We start from the raw sequence: 6,000 nt of genomic DNA, 5'->3' as shown, positions 1-6,000 counted from the left end.
CAACGGGGCGGAGGACGAGAGCACGACGGGTTCCAACGTATTCCTATACTTTACCACCACTTACCGTTTGCTAAACGTGCTGTGGGAGCCCACTAGAAGAAATGTTTCCAACCCAGGTATACTAAATGTCTTTCATAACAAACGTGTACATAGGGGTGCCAAGGTGAGGCCTGAAATGTACCCCCGACTTAACTATCCAGTCCTCGCCAGAACTTATCATTGTTCCGCGACATTTTCAACACTTTCTTCTCTCAATAACTATCGAAGAAAAGCGTGCCGAACGAAAAATGGCTCTCTCCTCTTCCACCAAAGCAAAAGCCACCTTAATCCTCTCTCTATATATATACGGGAGCAGTGGCGTAGCTATGATGGGGAATGTTGGGAAATGAGGGGGGGGGGCGCCAAATGAATGTTCGAAATTTATTTTACATTAAATATGAAATATTACGCCATTATCTCATGTTGTGTCGAATGTCAAAATGCAGGGGCCCCTAAAGAGGTCGAGCCCCACGGGCCACCAAATGATGGCAAATTCCAGCTACATCACTGGACCGGAGTTCCTCTCCAAAACAGGGCTCCACAGTCCCATGAAAAAGTGTTCTGCGAGATGAACCATAGTCGTTACGACTGTAGGAGGCCAACAACAACAACAACAACAAAAACTATTGTAGTACAATTGTACCTTAGTGTTGCTAATATACCATACATGTTGTGTTTATTTATTTTGGTTCATGTATAATTAGCAATAGCGTTTCTGACATTTCATTTCTATTGTACTTTTTTTTTTTTTTTTACAGTTTCTAATAAGAAGAAAATTACACCACTTTGAGTAGTTTAAGCACTTGTGTACTCGCGCGTTGAAAAAAAAATAGTCCGGATCAAGTAACTCGCCAATGGAAAAAAAAAAAAACAGGTTCAGAAATGCTGGTCAAGTTTTTTTTTTTTTTCAAGGTTCTATTTCAATCTCTCGCGAGAGCTCTGCGGTAAAATGGAAAGCACAACAATGGCATATATTCAGCTTACTAACATAATTAAATTAGACCTATAACACGTTTCAAAGACACGTTTGCTATGTTAGCGTTTCGAGAGTTCTTTCAAAGAGCCAAATCACAACCAAACTGACCTACTTAGATCTACCTCCGCTTCGCGCTCTCCCCATCCAACGGCATAGCATTCGCTTTACGCATGCGCACGTTGCTCTCTCATCCCCCCCCTCCTTCTCTCTTGTATCTTTTGGATTGATCCTCGAAATGAGGTCATGAACTGGCGAGGCACTCTGAGGCACATACCACTCACTCACATATCATTAACACGTACACACACACACACACTTAAAGCAAAACACACATACGTATTTTCGGCCTATGTTTAAAAAAATAATGGATGTGGAAATGTATGCCGAAAGTAGTGGGATAAAAAAATAATAATAAAAGATAATTTATTTATGGACATCACTCTAGAGCCTACATAAAACTAAGTCATAAGATATACCGAAACAAATATTCTTTGTCGTAATTTAAGTCAGGTAAATAATATGTATAATTTAAAAAAAAACAAATCATAGTGTTTTTATGTAATATGTAAAGCAATGTTAAATGAATGTATAGAATCTCAATGTCAACAACATATGATAAATCTCAATGGCATCTAGATCTATATTCCTTTGACCATTGCGAAGGCCGTGGGGTGTATAACACCCCTGACCTCCCCGGGACCATGGGCAACGCCGTGCATTTCTTCTCTACCCTTCACATGTCCCGTAGTCTATTGAACCGTCGGGGTACCACATATGATCTGTCGACTGACTTTCTCCTTTCCTCTCTGTCTTTTGTCTTGATTATAATTTCTTTCAATGACAGACCCGTCCAATATTTACAGTTGTCTTCCCATAGCTTTCTCTTTTTTTTTTCTTTATCCTGGTACTGTTCCCTGAAGGAAGGTCTTTGATAGATATCAATGAAACCTGGTATCAATATTCCTTTGACCTTTGCGAAGGCCGTAGGATGTGTTACACCCCTTCCCTCTTTCTTACTGGCACTGTTCCTTGAAGGAAGGTCTTTGCGAGTTTTGAGGACCTTGTGATATGGCCATAAAGTTTTAGTTTGCGTTTTTTTTTTCGGACAGTGGTCATCAGGTCATCGTGAGGCCCAATAGCAAGTGTTATCCTGTTTGGAACTTCATTTGTGATGCGGCCTTTGTAGGTGACACCCAGGATCCTTCGTTAGCATCTCTTCCATAGCTATATACATAAGCATTGTTCTTTGCTGTAAGGTTTCAGTGCAGAAATGAAGATTAATTCAGACTAGCTTTTTCATTACGCCTTTACGAACTTTCTTGAAGCGAGACCAATCGTTATGGGAGGCATCAACACTGACCTGCAACGTCACTACCTGTGGGCTGGAAAGACCAATAGCTCGTTGCCACGTGGTACAGACCTGTGACTTGGCGACGAGCTATTTGTCTAAACCGCCCATTGGCTGTGACGTTGATGGCCAGTGTTCCTGTCTTCTGTAACGAGTGGTCTCGCTTGATAAAGAAAGTTGCTGGGTGAAGGATGGCCTGCTTTCACGGTGGTCCTTACATCATAAGGGAGGCATTGTAGAAACGTTAAAAACATTGTTCCATGTTCGCTTCCCATACCGAGTGACCTGAATGGATGAAACGGACTTTTTGACCACAAGGTTGTAGATCTGGCGTCAGTGGCGAAGACCTTTTTTTTTTTTTCCTTCCAAGAATCTTTGAAAAGCTTTGAGATCACGTGTTAAAAAGACACGAATATGATGACTTATTTGGCAGATATGTTATATTGACTTGTGAGGTAAACAAAAAAAACAAAAAATAACAAACAGGCACCTTAGGCCTGGGCTCATTTACACAAGGACATGCCAATTATGTACCACTTTTTCCCAAGTAATAGGGTCATGAGACTCAATTCTTGTAAGTCTTGTTAAAAGTACTCAACGAATATCTATACTGGCCCTATTAGCCATGGGTCCAGGCGCCATGGTTGCTACACCACTGCCGAAAGCTTTATTTACTAATTATAAATGGAACTATAAAAAAGCTAAATAAAGAGAAAAAAAAATACTTCGAAATACTCGAAACCAACGAGTAAACGAGATCTTATCTAAACTCCCATCTCTGAGTCCAATTATTAATTTATTACTCCCGCACCACAGGGCGCACACAGTACTGCAAAAACAATACTTAGCTCGCAAGTGTAGGTGCCACTAGGGCAGTGCCTTTCTCGAAAAAAAAAAGCCATTGATAGAAGAGGTTGAAGCGAGGACACTCGAGTGGGGAGCAGGAATTATGGGATAACAGTCAGATGAACTCTGAACGTGACTCCCTCTCCCGCCCCCTTTTCCTTCTCCCCCCCTCGCTCCCGTTTCCTCCCCTTCCAACAAGCTCGCCGTCTGCTGGCCTTACACTAAGCCGTTTTTAAGCCGAACCACCTCCACTAGGCGTACACCACCGGCGTTGAGCCGCTCGGCTACGTCTCCCGGAGAGAGCGAGAGAAAGAACAAGCGAAGAGAGAGAGGCGGAGAGCGAACAGGCCAAGAAGCTTAAAAAAAAAAAAAAACGTACACTCTCCGAAACATTAAATTAAAACTCAGTGCTCGTAAAGGCTGTCCGAAGTGCTTCGTAAAACTTCAGGAGCTCATTCAAGTCAATTGTTGTCATTCTAGTGTGTACATTCATAGACTTTCTAGATCTAGATAGGTTTTTAACGATCTCATTTTTTTCTGGTGATTAGTTGTGCTTGGCTATTTTTAGTTTGTAAGGGAACAAACTCCTCGAGTTCTGTCATTGTATATTTTGTTCAGAGAGTGAGATCGTGCGGTGAGGAGTAACTCTTTTGGTTTCCTGTACAAAAGACCTAGATCTAGTCAATCTAGAATATATCCACGGACTGTTCATTCTCCTTTGGAAATAATGTTATTTAATGAATATTCAACTTGGTCTGGCCAGAACTAGACACCAGCCACTCGATTCTAGGAGTACAACTAGGTCATTTATTTGTAAGCATTAAATCTCCATTGTGTATCATATTCAAACATATTCATATATAGATCTACTGAATACTGTTACTAGTGTAACTAGATCTAGATCTATATAAATTATAATTAGTATAGAGTTCACATTTGAATCAAGACTGTTCGGCCTGGGACTTGATATATTTTTCAACGTCTGTATTATATAAGATAAGATCTGATAAAAAGTCACTATTATTATTAATTATATAATCTAGATCTAGATCTATAGCGGTAAATGTTTTATTTATGTTGTGAAGATATAGATCTAGACTAAGAGGCATCATGCTTGCAGTTTTTTTTTGCCCCCCCCCCTTTGCAGGCAAAACTGGGCTCCGTTGCTTGCATCCATGCTTTAATATATTATTTATTAAAGATATCTAAAATGTAGATCTAGATCTAATACAAACTATTAGATCTAGATTTATATCATGTAAATCTAGATCTATAATATATGCTAGTCTAGTAGATCTATATGGTCTCCATAACTTGTTAACTTACTACATCTACTTTTCTTCTAAATTAAATCTAGTCTAGATCTACAATCTAGATGTAGATCTACTATAAAAGTTTAAGCAGACCTAATTAATCTTTTCAAATATATAGATCTATATTATATGATTCTGTACTCGACCATGTCTAGTTGGCCTACCTAGCTCACTCTTTGAACCAACCGATTTTAAACCGAAATTGATTACAATTGGGACCAGATTTAGATCTAGTAATTAACAGAACAGAATATTAATCACTCTAAATTAAGGCTTACAACACACCAGTTTAAGATTATTTTATGCCAATTATCCAAATCTAACTAAGTTAAACGGATAAGGCCCTAACATATCTATAGAATGTGTAATATTATTCTAGACACGTGATATTTGTAATTCTTGTGGAACACTTGTATTGGAGATCTTCATAGAAACCTTTTTAGTGTGGCCTGTGGACAGAATAAAGGAACTGTTGGTAAACAGTCTTTTTTTTTTTTTCATAAAGGTACATGATGGCATTTGCACATGTTTTAGCACTACAGAATCAACATTTTTAAGCTTTTCTTTTTGTAACTTTATATAGTTGGCAGTTTTGATTCAACTTAGTGTCCTTGACATTGCTTAGTATCTCGTGATAATCTCCAAATACTTTGATAGCATTAATTAATGGTATGAACTCTTGAATAGGGCTGTCTATTCTGTTGCTTCATAAAAATACTAGATCTGTTTTAGTACTGGTCTATGTGGGCCTACTTTCTGGTTTCAATTGTATCCTTCCGCCTCTTTTACTCCTTAACTCGATATACCATACACCCTCAAAATGTAGATCTCTAGGTGTATAGCAGATTTTGTTTTCTGAAATGCTTGTCCTGTGTTAGCCTGTTTATTTTTTTTCCATAGGCGTTTTTCAGAAGGGGCCGCCACTAAATGCTGTAGGACATACCTCTCCGTTGCAGGCATTTACTGTAACATTCAAAATTGCGTCTATTGTTGTCCTAATGTATGCCCCCCCCCCTTCACCTTTGGTTAATTAAACTAGATCTAGGTTTCTTTAAGCACTAACCAGGCACTAATGATGCCTGGCACTTGAAGACGGATGACACGAGTTCAGTAACATGATAGTCTGCTAGTAACACTATGCCTACTAGCGGACTGCTTGTGTCTGTAGTAGATGACAGTGTGTGTGTGTGTTACTCTTTTTCTCTTAAATTTGTTACAAGCGTAACACCTTGAAAGCGGGAAAACCAGTTGTTTTTTTTCCCCCACAATGTTTCATGCTTTGTACATCTGCGGTAGTAACATGAAGTTGATGTGCTTGTGGGGCCAATGATTAGGGAGGGTGTCATGTGGCCAGCACAACGACTTACTGCCATTTTTTTTACTGCCTTTAGCTGTCAGTTATATGTTGTTACTATTTCTAGCGTGATATGGTTGCGGGTACGTTTGTACGTTGGTATACATCTCTCTTCCTTCTCTTT

The 6,000-nt window shown here is 39.2% G+C and overlaps 1 protein-coding gene across 1 annotated transcript in view; it reads left to right on the top strand.

Moving 5' to 3' along the window:
* Positions 1-3,494: 3,494 nt before the first annotated feature.
* The window catches only part of LOC106073279 (uncharacterized), a 40,192-nt gene continuing 37,686 nt past the window's right edge, over positions 3,495-6,000 (top strand). Inside the window, exon 1 of the mRNA XM_013233797.2 lies at positions 3,495-4,022. The gene's annotated coding sequence lies outside the window, so the exon portion shown is untranslated. The remainder of the gene's footprint in view (positions 4,023-6,000) is intronic.

The sequence above is a fragment of the Biomphalaria glabrata genome, chromosome 12 (assembly GCF_947242115.1).
Source record: "Biomphalaria glabrata chromosome 12, xgBioGlab47.1, whole genome shotgun sequence".
In the NCBI taxonomy this organism is placed as follows: Eukaryota; Metazoa; Mollusca; class Gastropoda; family Planorbidae; genus Biomphalaria; species Biomphalaria glabrata.
Note: the sequence above shows the minus strand (reverse complement) of the source record. Positions and strands in the feature narration are given on the sequence as shown.